The following is a 19,873-nucleotide window of genomic DNA, read 5'->3' on the forward strand; positions in this document are numbered from 1 at the left end:
TACATATTATTTTACTAAGTACTATTTTATTATATTAAAAATAAGTATGCTTCATATAATAAAGTTTGTTTTTGCACTATTAATTATCCATTACTGTTAATTCCCAATGGAACCATGCATGCACCCATAATCATACTGTTTCCATAATTCATGGATCCAACCTGTGCTCTCAATGCCAGGACTGCCAGTATATCTGTGCTTTTTTGTATTTTTCACACCCTGTAGATGTGAGCATATACTGTACATGCTTTGAAGAACCCATAGTTTCACTCATGTTCACATAAATGCAAAACGGATTCATGCCTGCCTGTGTATCTAGGGATATATAAAAATGTTACTATTCCATTTGTGGTTTCTTATGTGCTGGTTTGAAATTCAGCACTCAATAGAATCCCCCTGCACTGAGATCTTGACAACACACAAGGGCTCTTTTGAGCAGCATAACTCTCTGGATCAATCCTTATGATAGACTGAAACTACACAGGCAAACAGAATCTGATCAATAAAAACACACTAAAAAGCTACAGAGGGTTTGTGTGTCAGGTTGCTTTCTTATGAAAAGAGATGTGCATGGAATGTGTGTTTTCATTATCCATTTTCCATGTGTTTAGTTTTTTTAAGAAACCTGCTGTCCTTTTTTTTAGTTATGGAGTTATTCAGTTTCTCCTTCATCTGATAAAAATCAATAAACCTAAACCAGCCAAGAAGGCAATATAGCAATGTTCTGACGCTTCTGGTAGGAAAACAGTACGAAAAGTGGCACATCATGAAATTTAAATGAGAAAACCATAAATGCTACACCATTCAGTCTCGCTATAATAGTCTATTTTTGCTGCATTATGAAATAAATCAGGAATCTGGTTTTAACTGTAATAAGCATTAAAATATATTTATTAAGCATTTATAACGTGAGTTAAAAATGGCGCACTATTTAGCAGCTACTGCATTAAAATCCCCCTTTTTATTCATGCATTTTTAACTGCTTATTAAATGATTCATAATGCATTTGAGTTATTAGTCATTTATGAACACCTTTATAAACCATTTATAAAGGGAACCTTAATGTAAAGTGTAACCCTGATTAAGATGTTTTATTAATTTTCTGCTACTGAAATCTAGCCTCACTGCTGATTGATTCCTAATAGGGAACATTCTGCACTGGAGTGCAGCTTTGGCACTGCCAAGGTGGACAGATTCAAGGTGTTCATGTGTTGTGACACATCAGCGGTCACGTCTGCAGGGTGTGAAAAATACAAAACATGACCACAGATATACTGTCAGTCCTGGTGTTGAGAGCACAGATTGGATCCATGAATTATGGAAACAGTCTTCGACATTCAATAGCACAGCAAGGGCAGCTCACGCAGGACTCTTCAAAGTCATTCACAAAAGCTGGAGATGGCTGTAATGCTCAGGTAAACATGACCTGCTTTGAACAGCTAAAAGAGAGAGAGGGGAAGGATGATTGAAATTTAGGTTGAGAGATGTTGAAAGTGGCATGAAGGGGAGGTGTCCCAGTATACCTCTGTCTGTGGGGACTTACTGATGAGACATATCGCTGCTGTTTACTGTGAGTCTCACCAGGGGACCAGAACCCCAGGCTGAGTCACCGCTGTGCCCATGTCCTCATTTACACTCGCAAGTAGATGGCTACCTTTGAAACTTACTCTGACAATTTAAAGGGCTAGTTCAACCAGAAATTAAAAAATATCCTCTTTTAAACACCCTCTAGTCTGTCCAAACACATGAATTCACTTCCAACAAAGTACCATAAAATTGGTCAGAGCAACGTCTGGCTGAATAGCGTTTAATTTGGCATTATAAAACAATAGACAGACAACACATATATTTTATAATACAACGTCCTCACTGATTGCAAAACATAAGTAGTATTTTAGTCCTAAAACAAATGAATTCCAAATTTTAGCATGTAGCTCTGGCAAATACTTTAAAGCATTGTAGGTGCAAGGTTTGCATAGATAAGCACTTCTCACATTTCACAAAATTTGAAATTAAATTTTAGTAGGTTATATATATATATATATATATTTGAATTGCAATTGAATGTTTAGTTTCAAGAGATTAAAAAAAAATATTTTAAATCTTTCAGACACTTAGGATGTAATAATTTGTGTGACAAAATTAATTGTGGTCAGGCATTTTACAATATTTAACGGTTGTTTCTTATAGTACAATGCAGTATTCAGAATTTTCCACTAAAATACTGTACAGTAGAGCTTGCTTTGGACACCCTTTCGTGTCAACAACAAATGATTTATAAATGCATATTTATAAATTAGCAGATCTTGGAAATAATAATAATAATTCAAGCACTAACTACTCGCAGTACTTATATGTCAAATTTCAGCAGTAAGCTAAAGAGATACAACAGCAGTGGTGTATTGTTGTATATTGTTATGATTATGAGAGCAGCATATCATGAACTGTTTCTTATATTTTCAGTTATCTGGTCAGAGCAGATTAGCTGCAGATTGTAAGCAACACAAAGGAACAGAGAACGGCTTTGGGATGTAAGTTTGTACTCCATTGTGATGGAACAATAAAAGACAGTAGGAATCACAGACTTGAAGCATTGATTTTCCTGCTTGTCAAAACATCCTGTCAAAACTGTCATGCATTATAGATTCATGACTCACAAACTGACAACCACTTAACCCTAATGATGTCATTTATATAATTCAGTGGTTCCAATTAAGCATGACTTTAAGCATGGATTTTCTCAATGTATCAGACTTTAGCATAGCATTAGTAGCATTTTCAAGCTAATTGTTGGGTAAAAGTTTAACTGATAAAAGTGTCTGAATGCGTTTGTTTTAACACCTCAAAGTAGTGAAGGATAAGGTCTATGTTAAGCCAATTAACACAACATTAAATGAGGCTTGACAGCAAAAACAACAAATAGTATGTGCGATAATTAATGGTCTGTGAGATAATTACTTCCCTTCAATTAGTCACAATCATGACCTAATTTTCGATCACAAGCATAGAAGTGCTGCAACATTTCTCAAATCAATATAACACTTGCATGCACCACAGGGGACAACCCTGCAAGAAAAAAATAAACTGGCTGAGATTCTGAATATATAAAGAGAGAAAGAGGTGTGAACCCATATTGGTCTAATTCATGTGCCAATCAGTTAAGACACTGATGGGTTATGACTGTTAAATATCATTTGACTTAAATAGTGGTTGAGTCTTGTACCACCCACATACAATGGTTCTGATACCCATGGATGGATGTCTAAGTGGAGCCCGCAAAATAACAGGTTTCATAGACAATTGGATGAGTTTTTAGGGCAGAAATGAAAAGGCATGTTGAAAAGAGATGGTCTTAACCCCTTACTGCTGCTCTTTTCTTTATGAATATGGCACACAGTGTTAGAGTTTCTTGACTAACTGGGGCCCGAGTCAGGAAGCAAACTGGCTAAAATGACCATCTGCTATCTGCCTCACGTCACAGAAGTCAGATAATTCTCAGCACATATAGACTCCTTCACCTAGATATCAAACTATATAGAATGTGTCTGTTCCCTGAAGAAGCAAATACAAAAAACATCAAAAAATATTTATGGGTAACTATTTAATTTATGTTCAACATTTAAAAAACATATATAATACAGATAAACAAATGATCAAGCTTGGCTTAATTAATCTTAGATCCCTTTCTAACAGATATAATCACAGAAGTATAATTCATTTAAAGTAATGGTGCTTAATATAACATTATCTTGTTTAATGATAAATTCCTTGTGATTTTTGTTCTGGTTATTGTATACAGGGCACTATACAGACTTCTATATGAGCCTGTGCTGGTTGCAGATAATGTATTAATTGATGGCAATTTTAATATCCATGTAGATAATGAAAAAGATGCATTGGGGTCAGAATTTATAGACATTTTAAACTTTATTGGGGTTAGGCAACACGTATCAGGACATACTCATTGTCATAATCATACTTTAGATTTAATAGTGTCATATTTGGTGACACTATTGATGGCATTGAAATTCTGCAGCAGAGCGATGATATCTCAGATCATTATCTAGTCTTGTGTATATTCCATACAGCTAAAGCTGTAAATTCAACTCATTGTTACAAATATGGTAAAACCTTTTCGGCGCCCGGGGAACAGTTGGGGGTTCAATGCCTTGCTCAAGGGCACCTAAGTCGCGGTATTGAATATTTAATTCATCATTAGGATATGTCCGAAAAAAACCTTAAAACTGGCTGTTATTAAGCATCTCATTAAAAAACACAACTTGATCCCGGAGAATTTGTTAATTACAGACTGATCTCATATCTCCCTTTTCTGTCAAAGACACTAGAAAAGGAAGTCTCCTCCCAACTATGTTCTTTCTTAGAGAATAATCTGTGAGGATTTCCAATCAGGATTTAGAACCATATCATAGAACAGAGACTGCTCTCATCAAAGTTACAAATTACTGCTCTTATAATATGTTTGTGGCTGTATCTCTCTATTAGTGTTACTAAACGTAAAGACTTTTGAATAGACTAGAAAGTTATTAATGGACTTGCATTTGCATGGTTCAAATCATACTTATCTGATCCTCATCAATTCATAGCAGTGAATGAAAAGTATAATATCGTTGTATGTTGCACAGAGTATTCGTATATTGAGTACTGCATGTAATAAACTAGAACAGTGCCTCTCAACTGGTTTGGTCATGGGGCACACATTTTCCCATGGTCATCAAGCCACGACCAACTTTATGGGATATTGTTGACTCAAACAAGTATTGTCCCCCTTTACTTAACATACACATAAATATGACTAATACCGATAAATAAACAGCCAATAAGGTAAGGCTATTAAATAGGAGTCCCAAACTAGTTTATATACAGTTAAGTTGGTATGAGCCAGTGGAAACAATGGTTAACATGGTGAATAATAATAACATGAACTGTTAATAAAACATGGAAACTCCTGTATAGAATGAATATCATACGTTCGTGCAAATCCTTCCCAGCTAAAACACAAAGTACCAGTTTGATTTATTGGTACTTTTATTTCACACGTTGCATGCTCATAGTTTCTTTTGGGCTTTAGTAAAGTGATATATAGCGTGCACCACCGCATTTGTCCATGCAATTGAAGAGAACTTTCTACGAGCATATAAAATCTGACAGGACAAGATAGGTCATTTTTCTGAGGTGAGAGAAATTTTATTTCATAAGTTACAAAAATAACTATAAAATTATGAGACTCACATTAAGCCTGATAACATCTCATCTGACTGCAGGATCGGGACAGCACGTTTTTCTCAGAAGCACTGTAAAAAAGTGTCAACAGCTTTCATGCACGTCTTTCAAAATAAAAGTCTCGCATCAGAATATCAATTAGAATTACACTTTTTTGCTGTTAATGTTGCTTCTCTGACTGTACACTCAGCGACCCACTTTTGCATCACGACCCACCAACTGACAAAACACTGACCTAGAACACTGTCTGACTTGATGTCAATTCTTCATAATCAGTTAAGAACCTAGGTTAGATTATTGTAATGCTTTAATGGGTGGATTCATTGTGCTCTTAATAAACTCAAGCTGGTCCAAAATGCAGCAGCAAGAATTCTTACTAGAACCAGGAAGTATGACAACATTAGCCAAATTCTGTCAACACTACAAAGGCTCCTCATTAAACATTGTTTACATTTTAAAATCCTGCTAATTACTTATAAAGCCCTGAATGGTTTAGCTCCTCAGTACTTGAGTGAGCTCTTATCACCATAGTATTTCACATCTGCTGCAATCTCAAAACTCTGGCCATTAGACCTAGAATATCAAAATAAACTGCGAGCGGCAGATCCTTTTCCTATTTAAGAACCCAAACTCTGGAACAATCTACCTAGCATTGTTTGAACTCGGGAGGCAGACACTGTCTATTTAAATCAAGATTAAAGATCTGTCTCTTCAACCTGACATAACACACAAATACTTTTCTACTTTTCAAATCCATTCAAGGATTATAAGGCTGCATTAATTAGGTCAACCAGAAATGGGAACACTTCCCATAAGACCCGGTGTACTTGTTACATCAATGTCAACGGAGACCATGTCAACTAGACTGAGCCTGGTTCCTTCCAAGGTTTTTCTCCATTTATGTCACCAATGGAGTTTTGGTTCATGTACTGTCGCTTTTGGCTTGCTTAGTTGGGTACACAGTTTCTGGCAACATTGTTGACTTGATTTCATACACAAATAGTCATAGACATATGACATCACTGAACTAACTATGACTTAACTGATAAAACTGACTGTGTATTTTTTATATTGTACTGTATTTTTTTGTACTGTTCTATATTGTGCATTATCAGTACACATTTCCCCTATTTAAAACGGTTAAGCTGCTTTGACACAATCTGTATTGCATAAAGCACCATATATAAAAAGTGTTTATATATATATATATATATATATATATATATATATATATATATATATATATATATATATATATATATATAAAGAGTTCAGATGCAAAAGCCTCTAAGTGCCATCTGAAATTTTCATCTAAAATTTGGATTTTTATCAAGCTCCTAGGTCCTTTTCCAGGCTATTAAAATGAAATATATATATATATATATATATATATATATATATATATATATATATATATATATATATATATAAAGAGTTCAGATGCAAAAGCCTCTAAGTGCCATCTGAAATTTTCATCTAAAATTTGGATTTTTATCAAGCTCCTAGGTCCTTTTCCAGGCTATTAAAATGAAATAACTGAACATAAATGTAGGAGCCTGATAAAAATCCTAATTTTAGATGAATATTTCAGATGGCACTTAGAGGCTTTTGCATCTGGACTCTTCATATATATATAAATATATAAAATATGACATGTTGGTGTTATATCTTTAACAGCAAATATAGCTGAATAAAACAAACACAGTGTCTGTCTTCATTTCAAGCTGCAAAGCAACAAAATATGATTGTGGTTGATTCTTTTCAAAACCCACTCTATATAGGAAATATACATTTACAATATACATAAATAACAATATACATATTTACACAATGTACGTAGTATACACTATATACATAGAGTTATGTCTTTCTTAGTGGGAAGTGAATAGTATTTTCACCATGTTTCACAGCATTGATCAGCTGTCTGCTACTGATGTCAAATTAGCATTTGCACAAAGCACGTAATACATAGTTAATCATGAATTTGAGATCAAAGCCTAAGTTGATAGAGAAAGTTAATGATCAGTGACCATGGTGCCATTGGTACAGCCCCCTGCAGTACTGTGTCATCTGACCTACTCCAGGAGCACCACTGGACCTTTTTATTGCACCATGAGCACCAATGAAGGACTGCTGTGCCCCAGTAAAATATTATTGACAAATCCCTTTCTTTTAATAGAGAGATTACAGTATACTGACCTGAGAATAATTTTCTCTAACTATATTTAAAGAAGCAATCATGACGTTTATTTTGAGAACTACCAATGCTAGGTTTGTGAATGGATCACTATTTTAATCAGTTTAATCTGTCAAATGGGATTTCAAAATGTTGCTGAGATTGTTCATAATTTAGTTTGAATCATCCGGACAGTTCACTCATGCACTAAAGCAGATTCTTGTCCATCAGATGCCTGTCAAAGTTGAGTTCGTTACTATAGCAACAGTAAAACTGTCATGTCATTATAACGAGAAAACAAACTTTCGTTATGTCGAGATAACGAGAAAAATAAGTCGTTATAATGAGAAAACGAACTTCGTTATGTCGAGATAACGAGAAAAATAAGTCGTTATAACGAGAAAACGACTTTCGTTATGTCGAGATAAGGAGAAAATGAAGTCGTTATAACGTGAAAACAAAAAGGAAAAAAAAATTATAATGCATGGCCGCTTAGAACTTCCATAGTAAACGTATTTTAGACAGGTTTATTTTATTATTTTTTTTTAATCCTGATATTTGCAGAAACACATATTGTGTGATTTAGTTCAAACAAATCTGTCATTGCCTCTTGTATTACAATGCACTGGATTTCTTTTTAATTATCAGACAATATTTCAAAAGGCATGATGACACTGGTGCATGCATGTGGAGAATACTCAACATGCAGTTTGCTAAGGAATAAAATGTGTGCTGTGTACAGAGGGAACTGGGGAGATGGATAGAGATTTAAAGTGAGGTGGACAAACAAGAAGTATATGAAAGTGTTTTTTCTTCTTCTTCTTTCCCAATATCCTAAATTATTGCCCCATTCTTTGAAATAATGCTGTGTACCACCTCCACCAGAAATCTGTTAATCTGCATTATGTTTTCCTCTTTTGTTAAGCCATTCTCTTCAATACAAGGCATGCCCTGTGATAAAGTACAGTAGCCCAGCTTTGGAAATAAACAAACAAGTGTGTACCTACAAAAAAAAAAAAAAAAAAAAACTGTGCAGCCTTACCTACATGTAGGAATGAACATTTCAGCAAAAACAAATCAAAAACAGAAAGGAAGAGATTAGACTAAGAAGCCATAGATTTGACTAGGAAGTTCACCAAGCAAATTATATAAAAAAAAAAAAAAACTGAAATACTTTTTCAGAATCCACTTTCATGTGTCTATCAAGATATCCCTTTATTTCCATTGTCCAAACACCAAAAACTTTAAAATGATGTAGTTTGATTTCTATGCCATTAACAACTCCAAATGGAATTGCAAAAGTTGTTGTGAGTGGTTGTTAGTGTTACGATGTGGTTGCTAAAGTGACCTGGGTTGCTTTTCCCAAAATCAACTATGGCCACAAAATCCGTTATTACCAATAGAGTTCAAGAGAACTTGTGACCATATTTGGCTAACAATGCTTTTGGGAATAACACTCCTGGGTTATTTTTAGTAATATGCTTACTGGCCTTCTAGTCAAAAGAGACAACTTCAGAGGGATCCATTGGTGCTACACACAGTAAGGAAAGGGCACAAAATGCAAGTTCTGGAGTTCTGAATATTATTGAATCCAATCTCATATTTTAAAAATAACTTTTGTTCTCAAAGTTCTGATTTTATATATAATGTAATATGCATTGTGGTATTCATGGGGTTAAACAGTTTGTTTTAAAAGGATTTTCATTGTAGAGGGTTTCTTGTAGAAGCTGACATTCTTATCCAAAGATACTCACAAATGAGGAACATTGCTAGCAGATTTATCATAAAACCACAATGCCAAGTTGCAAGAGACACACGCTAGAGCAGAAATGACAAAGTTATAGGAGCTGCTTTATAAAGTCTATGGTTGTTTATCAATGTGAATTAGTTAAGTGCTTGCAAAAGAGGTAAGTTGTGATAGTCTGAGCAGGTCAGAGTCTGAGCAGGTCAGATGGAGATTGGCTGCTTGTTCTACCACAGAGGAACAAAGAGATTGAAGGTTTTGGAACATATAACATATAGAGGTAAGATGTCCAGAGGTACTGTAGTACTGAAGGCCAATGTCAATACCTTGAATAGTGGTACGACATAGGCCTTGTTTGGTTGATTAAAGACCAGATGATCTTGTGATTTTGTAGACAGATTATTTGAAGACTTTGTTTTTGACATTTGCAAGAAAGTAAAAGTGCAATTACTGATACATGCATAAACATACCAATAAAATTGCAAATATTCATCTCATTTATCCCTCATTAACTTTTTATGATTTACCAAAACCTTCCCTCTATATATACACATGAACCTCTAACCACAGTAGTCCAAAGCTGTTAGATATACAAAGGAAGATGGCTAAGATATGTGAGAAGTGTCAGTGCCAAGGCTGACTTTGATGATACATGTCTGAGAAACGAGTGCTGGGGATTGACTTTAGCTTAAGTAGGTATCTAAATAGCAGCAGAGAAAGCACAATGGCCATATTTAAGTTGTCCTATTCCCAAGAGCGACGACCGTATCCCTCCAGTAATGGCTGCTAAATCAAGGCCCATAAATCCATGCAATGTGACATGACCCTGGACAGGTGATGGCCAGTGTGTGGCCCATGCATTTCATTGACTTACACTTTAATAGGACAAATCAGGAATCTTAGATGCCAGAGAAGACAACAGCAATGGCATAAAACCTCAGGAAGTTTGAATAAAGGGGAGACATATTATTGAGGGCTGATATTAACCAAAGTCGTATTTAAATAATTTATTCCAATTTATTCCATATAAATGCTCGGTCTGGTCTTTAGCTGAGAAAGTGGGTGTAACTTGCTCAATTCACAATGATCCATGTTGATGCAGTTAGAGGTTGTCCTCGCTGTTTTGCTTTTATATATATATATATAGGCAATTAAATGGAACAAGCTTTCTCATCCCAGCATTACTAAAGTGAATTGCCTTTTTAGCTAATTTATGGTTGTTAAACCTATTCTTGGATGTATTTTTCAGAAACAAATTGCATTTGTTGCTTTCGCCCATACAAAACATCCAATTTTGTGGTTGTCAACTGAATTATGTTTTGGAAAACTTCAATTTGAGAGCTAGTCATAATCCTGTAATACTCAATCGTCCCTTGTTTACTATACAGTCTTCAAATCATTCATCTGTAAGACAGGTTGAAAGCTATCTTGGGTTTTCTTTTCCAGGAAATGATCATCTGTGTACAGTAGATGAGATAAAAGTCACTGGTGAGTTATTAGGATGTGCAATAACATTAGCATCTCCATTCATTAACCAGTTGTAGCAGAAATAGTTATTTGTGCTATTTGTAACTTTTTAGGCAATTAAGGGATGAATGCTTTTCTTTGCATTGCATCCCAGTGTCGGGAAAGTGAATTACCTCAATATATTCATCACTTCAGAAACAAATAGGGTTTATATTACTATTTATGCATGCAAAACATCAAATTGTGTGGTTATGCATTGAATTGTTCGAAAACTGCATTGTGAGAGCTAGTAACCGGTTATGAAATATTGGTAACACTTTAGTATAGGGTCCTGTTTATTAGTGCTTATAAAGTACATATATTGCATGACATCCATATAATTCTACCCAATACCCTAAACTTAACAACTACCTTATTAATTATTAATAACCAGCAAATAATGAGTTAATTGAGGCAAAAGTCATAATTAATTGTTAGTTAATAGTGAGAATTGGATCCTAAAATAAAGTGTGTCCGAAATATTTAATCTTTAGTTGCTTAGATACAGCCTTCAAAACATTTCTACATAATTGGAAGATATCCTCACCTGCTTTTCCAACAAATTTTCATCTATGTAGCCCAACACATGTTTCAGCATGTATTATCATTTAAATTCTGTAACATGTGCTTTAAACAGGTGGATGCAGGGGACTGCTGTGCAAAATTCCCTGTACTTGATCAATGCAACATCAAGTAATCATAAGCCTGATTCATAAGCCAGTCATAAACATAACCTCATAGCCTTTACTTAATCAAACTGTGGAAGGACATTTCATTTAGAAAGCCTTAAAGCAAAGGTCATTATTAATGTCAGAGAACTGATGCCTTGTTTGTGCATGCGTCTGTCTCTCAGGAGAGGATTACCGGAAAACATCACTAGGTCTAAAGGGCTAAGCAGCAAATACTTATTCAATATTTTAAATTAAATTTTAAGCATTGAAAAATTTAGCACAGCAATTGGATTTTCATTACATTGCCATAACACTGAGAAACTCAGGCCTAACTTCTGTAATTTAAATGAAAGGATATTTATGCCTAAACATGCATGAAAACGTCTTGCCTTCAAGGAGAGAAAGAAGAATACAGATAAAAGAGCAATCAATTGTAGCGCATAATGAATAGTTAGTACAGAATTCATGAATAATAACTGAAAAATAATTTTGTTTTGTGCCATAAAAATAGTGATTTGCATATCCTCTTTTTCTGCTGCCAGTTAGCCCAGTGAGAGTGTCTGAGTTTGGCATCCGTCGCAGTCTGTCAGTACAAATGTGTCAGTTGGCAGTGCCCAAGTGGCACGGTCGATACTCCTGATGCCCTCTGACAATCCTGGCATCCTTCGTCTCAGCTCCACAGGGCCCAGCTGTGTGCCAGTCGGCCTGTTTTCTGTTGTGTTACCCAAAATGCCATGCCAGTATTTCTCTGGCCGTGCATGCCTGAGATAATCAGCATGTTTCCACTGAATATTTCATTAATGGCTTTAGAACTCTTTTTTGGCTCCTGAATACATCTGATTGTGTAAGTTGGTACGAAAATATAATTATTCTTCCCCATGAACAAACACTAATAATGTACTAATGGACAACAGCAATTTTGTTCAGAGTAAAAGCTTTTACAAGCTTCATTCCTGTTTCAGCTTTAAATGACTAAATGAATAACCTTCTGGCTTCAAAGTCACCGCTATAAATTAAAAACCAAAGACGGTATTGGAACAAAACCAGTAAATGAACTGCATGTCATGTTGGCTAAATTAATTTGTCCTTTACCAACCACACTCTACATTTTTCTTATGTGTAAGTCGCAGAGGTGTAAAAAGTACTCAAAAATTTTACTCAAGTGAAAGTACAAGTACTTAGGGAAAATTTTACTCAATTAAAAGTAAAAGTATCTGGCTAGAATCTTACTTGAGTAAAAGTAAAAAAGTACTCCATTAAAATTGTACTTGAGTATTAAAGAAGTAAAAGTAAAAGCAAGAAAGAAAACTAGAGATTCTTGTTTAAGCTTTTAATCTCAAAAAACATTAAATGAAATGCATACAAGGTTTTATCCTGCTTTAGAACTGTTTGTATTTAATTATCAAACTATAAGACAGACAATCTAATGCCAGTACACGCTACTCAAAGTTGTAAAACCTCAGATTTAACTTCAGTAGAAGCTGATTCTCAAAATTGTTAGTGTCAAGCCTAGCTCTTTTGGGGCTGAAAAGCAATCCTGCAGTGCTGAAAAGCCTCTCACAGGCAGCCGATGCGGGAAGAGGTGTATTAGTCTTGATAGAGAGGCTGCAAATAGCAGGAAACGTGAGCAGAGACTCCCTGGTGTCTGAAACACAGGCCAGATATCCATCCAACTCTTTGCTGGCTTCATGTGTTGTCGGTTTCAAAGAAGCGAAAAAATCTTCATCATCAGATGAACTGTTGGCCAATTCCTTCTTGTGGTCCAAAGGCTCCAGATGCACTCTGTTCACCCAAAAATGAAAAGATGTCATTAATGACTCACCCTCATGTCGTTCCAAGCCCGTAACACCTCCGTTCATCTTCGGAACACAGTTTAAGATATTTTAGATTTAGTCCGAGAGCTTTCTGTCCCTCCACTGAAAATGTATGTACGGTATACTGTCCATGTCCAGAAAGGTAATAAAAACATCATCAAAGTAGTCCATGTGACATCAGTGGGTTAGGTAGAATTATTTGAAGCATCGAAAATACATTTTGGTCCAAAAATAACAAAACCTACGACTTTATTCAGCATTGTAGCGTCACTGCGAAGTCGTGAACGCGGATTGACAACAGACCCGGAAGAGAATACAATGCCGAATAAAGTCGTAGGTTTTGTTATTTTTGGACCAAAATGTATTCGATGCTTCAAAAAATTCTAACTAACCCACTGATGTCACATGGACTACTTTGATGATGTTTTTATTACCTTTCTGGACATGGACAGTATACCGTACATACATTCTCAATGGAGGCACAGAAAGCTCTCGGACTAAATCTAAAATATCTTAAACTGTGTTCTGAAGATGAACGGAGGTCTTACGGGCTTGGAACGACATGAGGGCGAGTCATTAATGACATTATTTTCATTTTTGGGTGAACTAACCCTTTAATAAAACTGACATTTGCAGCCAATTGCACACTTTATAATGTTAAATACTTGTTGATTTTAGAAATACAGTAGCATACAGTAGCATTTAGTGACAATCAAACATTAATTTTATTTCTGATTTTATTGACAAAAACACAGGACTGTAAGGCTGACATGACAGGGTGAATTGATTTCATTACATTAGTTTTGATGGTAACACTTTTACAATAAGGTTCGTTAGTTAACTACATTAGTTAACATGAACTAATAATGAACTGCACGTATACATGTTAATTTCAACATTTACTAATACTTTATATCTTGTTAACATTAGTTAATGCACTGTGAACTAACATGAACAAACAATGAACATCTGTATTTCTATTAACTAACGTTAACAAAGATTAACAGATACAGTAACAAATGTATTGCTCATGGTTATTTAATGTTAGTTAATACATGAACTAATCAACCTCATTGTAAAGTGTTACCGTTTTGACAATACAACATGTTTGGTAATTATTAAAAATAAAAATTTCTCGCTTGGTTTTCTTGTGTTTTGCATGAATTCAAACACAATGAGAGCACGGAATGATAATGATTATTCAAAGCTGCAATAGGCGCCAAATTTCCCGTGGACCTAACGTTACCATAGCAAATAATTTACAGACAATTACAAATGCATTTTAGCATTTTATTACGTGAGCCTTATATTGTCAATCGCATGCATTAGTGAAAATAGGCCTACTACACATATAAAAGGCGCGCCATCAATGTCAAAACATGCACACCCAAAAAAAAAAAAAAAAAACTATCAGTAAAACAAAATACTTAATGTACTTACCTCAATATGCTTCCTTAGGTTTGATGGCGAACTTTTGAAGGCCGATATTTCTTTATTAAGCGGGAGACAGAGGACACATTTCATCTTGAATGAATCTTTATTTACACCACTAAAAGAAAAGAATTCGCGAAGATACGGCCACGGGTGCTCTTGATCCTGTGGCTGATTTTGGACTGTGCTGCTCGCAGCTGCTGATGAATCACATACTTCCTCCATTTTCTTCCACTGATTGACTGTTATAATTTCTCTAATTTCCAGGTCAAGGTGCTGTGCATTGTGGTAATAGATGTGACATGACGTCACTTCCAAAGGACCAATGAACATGTCACCAATGAACTGACCAATTTCATATAATGTGAAAACGATTTTCATAGGCAGAATAAATAACATTTAAATTAAACTGGGCATCAGCGCAATTCAATTGGTTTGGTTATAGCAAGGGAAAATAGAATGAAGTGATCTCCAAAAAATAAGTACTTTTTGACTGTAAATAAAATTGTAAGGAGTAAAAAGTACTTTTTTTTCTAAAAAAATGTAATTAAGTAAAAGTAAAAGTATTGATTTTTAATTGTACTCAAGTAAAGTAAAAATCCCCAAAAATAATACTTAAGTACAGTAATCAAGTAAAATTACTCAAGTACTTTACACCTCTGGTAAGTCGCTTTGGATTAAAGCTAAATGAAAAACCCGTTTGATCCTCAGACTGCATGAGCAATGCTTTTTGTTTGTTTTTTAATTTTACATGAAAACCCATCCACTGAATCCTAAACTGTTGAGAATTTAACTATTTTATTTTTACCTTTTACTTTTTAATTAAGATCCACTGCCAAAACCAATTGTATTTGTATTTTTATTTTAATTCTTAGGATGTCTTTTGTCTTTGTCAAAGACTAAACTGAATAAAAACAAAATACTGGGGGAAAGAACATTGAAAGCCCTCTTCTGACCAAACCCAAAAGCATTTTCATTTAGCATTTCATTTTTAGATTCCTAATCAATCAATCAATCAAATAAATAAATACAAATCATATTCACTTGCTAAATCAATTATAATTAATAAATATAAGTTATTTAGAGTAAAAATAATACAAATAAATTTTATCATTTTAATTGTTTGTGCTTTGGACATATATAAAACCTCAAATTGTGTGGCTTTTTAGGAGCTGTGCTGCCACTTTATTTTATAATTGTTGTATTTATTTGTTTTTACATTAAAAAGTCTAATTGACTTACACTGAAAGAGGGACTTAAGACATGCTGCTTCAAATATGATAAAAGCTTGTGCATCTGATTCAGCCTATATGTTCACAAATCAACCTCTCAAATCAGATCAGATCAGATCATTACACTGTAAGAGCAGTAAAACACCACTGAAGAGCTGTGTGAAATATAACTGTAATCTGTTTAAGCTAACAGCTCATTTACAAAACAGATTACAGTAACTGGACTGTTTAATCATGTTCATGTGTGGTATGAAGACATAAAACGAAAAGTTTTAAAATAATAGTTCACCCAAAATGAAAATATGCTGAAAATTTACTCACCCTCAGGCCATCCAAGATGTAGAGGAGTTTGTTTGTGATGTTTTTATTAGCTGTTCAGATTCTGATGGCACCCATTCACTACAAAAGATCCGTTGGTGCTACTATTCTTTGAAAAAAGTGCAAACGTGCTAATTGGATACAAGCTTTAGCCTTTGGGACAGTCCTGTTATTTCAGGCCTGTAAATTATTAGTAATGGAATTATTTTTTTTTTAGGAAAATAAGATATAAGTCTGAAGTGTTCTGGCACAAATGTTACAATTTCTTCTTAATATCTAAATTACTTCCCATGCTCTTTGTGAGAAAGTCTAGATAAAGCTAAAGCTAATGAAGTACTAACACACTAACACATAAATAGCTATAAAAAAAGAGGACAGACAGATTTTCACTAACGTTATTGATCTACCCATAGGGGTGGCAGGCTGCACTCTACCTTATATGATACTGTGCTTTTAAAACGATGAATACTATTCTAGAAATAACCATGACAGATAAATATTTGAGGGCAATTCCACCTTGAAGACTTCTTTGTGAACGTATGCTCACTATGAAGATCACAATCAATAGGTCTCTATTGACATTATTTCAAAAGTTCAGTCTTTCTGGCTGTGTTCACGCTATCATAAAACAAAATGCAGAAACAACTTCAGTAAGGTTAGCTCACCAGCTCTTAGTACAGAGATGAGCCTGTGGCAGCTGTAGACAAGCTGTCACCCGGAGCCTTGTATCTGATCTAAGGCAGGGGGATCGAGTGAGTATGGTAGATGAAGTCAGATGAGATAAAAAGAGAACATGTTCCTTGAGGTGTTAATGGAAGCTGATTGGAATGGTTGGCTTTTAGAAAACCTTTAAAAAAAAGACCAAATAATGCACAGACAGACAATAAATAGAACACTAATATTCAGTAATATGAATAATTATTAAAGCAACACTCTAAAAATATGTTTTTTTTCAATGTTCTTTACACATTGTTATAATTTTATTTAGAACCATTTATCCTGAAGGATCATTCTATTCTAAATAATTATTTATATTAAGAGTTTATTTTAGAGATGTTCCGATACCCTTTGTCTCTTCCCGATACCGATTCCGATACCTGGGCTCATGGTATCGGCCGATACCGAGTACTGATCCGATACAGCTGTATATACTACTAGCCCTGTGTAAATTGCTAGAATTATTTTATGGTGTGCTTCAGAGATATCCCTTTATAAAACATGAACAAATACATGGTGAACTACTGTATTTATTACAGTATTTTTACTATCTGACATGAATTTGACAGTAATATTATTGATTTTCTTAAGTGAAAAAGAACTTCAAATGCAGCCAAAAATCTAGCACCGCAAACTAAAAAAGTTATTTTAGTTTTACAATATAACTGTATAAAAAACTGCAACAAATAAGTTTAGGAATATAAAAAAATTATATATTAATCAGATAATCTCTTTACAACAAAACAAGTAAAAAATAAGCAACCATCTAGGCACAATTATTATTATCAATAGAGATGTATTATTATTACTACATAGAGACATAGCTAAATCTACTGTAGGCTACAACAGTAGCTTAATATATTGTCAATTTACTCACGTTAAACCGAACATTTATTTTGATGGGTTGCCATGAAGATCTTTGAGTGTCTATGTTTATGATGTGACAGTTTTCTTAAATGAAACGGTAAATACTCATGAAGTGACGGTAGAGACTACAAAACAGCGAGCTCCTGCGCATCTGCGCCTATCACCCACAGAGATGTAGAAGGTAATATTTAAATAGTATTTTGCTGTTTAATATTTACAGACACTAGTATATACATTCGGCTACAGTCTGGAGCCCTGCGCTTAGACTAACACGGAAGTGACTGAACGCAGCTGCAGGTACCGAATACACTCTGGAGTCTGTAACTTACTACCGGTTCTACAGAGACGCCGGTATCATCATATTTTTACATTTTCAGCACCGAGTTGGTAGTGAAGTGCCAGTACTTGTGGCATCCCTAGTCGCCGTTTTACTGTCTGGTTGGTCCAGTCTGAAATACTGCTAAACAGCGGACATACTGCTAACCACTGATCTATAATATAGAAGCGGCTTCACTGTCTGTTAGCAGTTTAGAAAGCGATGAGCGATGCAGTCATATATAGATCAGTGCTGCTAACGCGTTTTCATTTCTTCTTCGCTGCTCTAAACAGGAGTTGCTTGTGGCAACACAGCACAACTTCCTGTGTTTGCAATGCATTCTGAGCAGCGAAGAAGAACCATGCAGCGGTTAGAAATGTTTAAAGTTCTAGGAATGTTTTCAGCAGCTAGTTTTATTTTAATTCCCAGAATGTTCTGCTAAAAGTTAGGATAACATTCTCTAAAAACATTCATAAAATGTATATTGATAACATTGTTACAACATTATTCTCTAACATTCTAATAAAGCTTATAATAAACAGGGGTGTTGGCGGTTTATTGAAAATAATAGATTAGTTTGATGTCACCATTATGGTGATCAGTACTTAGGCAGTATGACTCTTTTCAGTGTTACTGTTCATTTAGCTGCTGTTATTATATTTGTTACAGCAAAAACAGTGAGAGAATGATGTCCTCAGGTGACGTTGGTACTTGCTGATATTAGAACTTTCCTCTTGTAGTGATCTGATCAACTGGTTTTATCTGGAGTTGAATCTATGCTATTAATTTATCATTAGTGACTATAGCAGATGCAATGCATAAGATCCTACAAATTTATATCATATTTTGTCTGTTCTTTTTCATTTACATTGTTAACGAACCGGAGAATGCTTAGACACACAGAGACCTTAAGAATTAGTGTATGAATCTCAACAATGGTGGCATGCTTCATGCCGCAATGCATTCTGGGTGCCATGGATGAGTTTTATGTGATGTACCCAGAATACATTGCAGCATGAAGCATGTCACCATTGTTGAGATTCATACACACAATCTTGATGTTTGTGTGACAAAGAAAGTTTTTTTTTCAAATGCTTTAAATAATCTGCTTTAAATTCAGCTGAGTCTCAGAGTGTTGAGCCATTAAGTTGCTTTAATATGTAACTAACACCATACATTAGATTGGGTGAAAACAGTTATCCAGACCACATGTGTGATGATGTGTTAATCATCAGCAAGCAACCAGTGTCGTCTAACCACATGTTTTCTTGTTGTTTGCCATAATAAAGATTACAGCAGTTAAAGAACAACACTGACAAGTCAAGTGTCAAATTGAACAACTAAAGCCAACACTTATCACCATTATGGTGACATCAGACTAAACTAATACTTTTAAACAGACATCTGCTTAAATCTTAATTAGAATGTTAGGGGATAATGTTCTAATAATGTTATTAATAAACATATTTAGAATGTTTTTAGAGAACGTTATCCTATCTTTTGAGAGAACGTTCTGGGAACAAAAATAAAACTACCCGCTGAAAACATCGTTAGAACAATCCATGGGAATGTTCTTAAAACATTTTTAGAACAAAAAAATTCTAGCTGGTTAGGCAAAGCAAGCGGTCATAACTAGGTCAGGTTTAAGAAAATGGTATCGGATCGGTATATGGGTTCATGTACTCGCCGAAGCCGATGCCAGAATTTGTTGTGGTATCGGTCATATTTCCGGTACTAGTATGGGAATCGGAACAACTCTAGTTTATTTCACACCATTTTTATTTATTTATCCATTGAAAAATCCTTTCAAATACACCTCATTATTGTTTTACTTTGAGTG

Source organism: Carassius gibelio, chromosome A24 (genome assembly GCF_023724105.1).
Source record: "Carassius gibelio isolate Cgi1373 ecotype wild population from Czech Republic chromosome A24, carGib1.2-hapl.c, whole genome shotgun sequence".
Taxonomy (NCBI): domain Eukaryota; kingdom Metazoa; phylum Chordata; class Actinopteri; order Cypriniformes; family Cyprinidae; genus Carassius; species Carassius gibelio.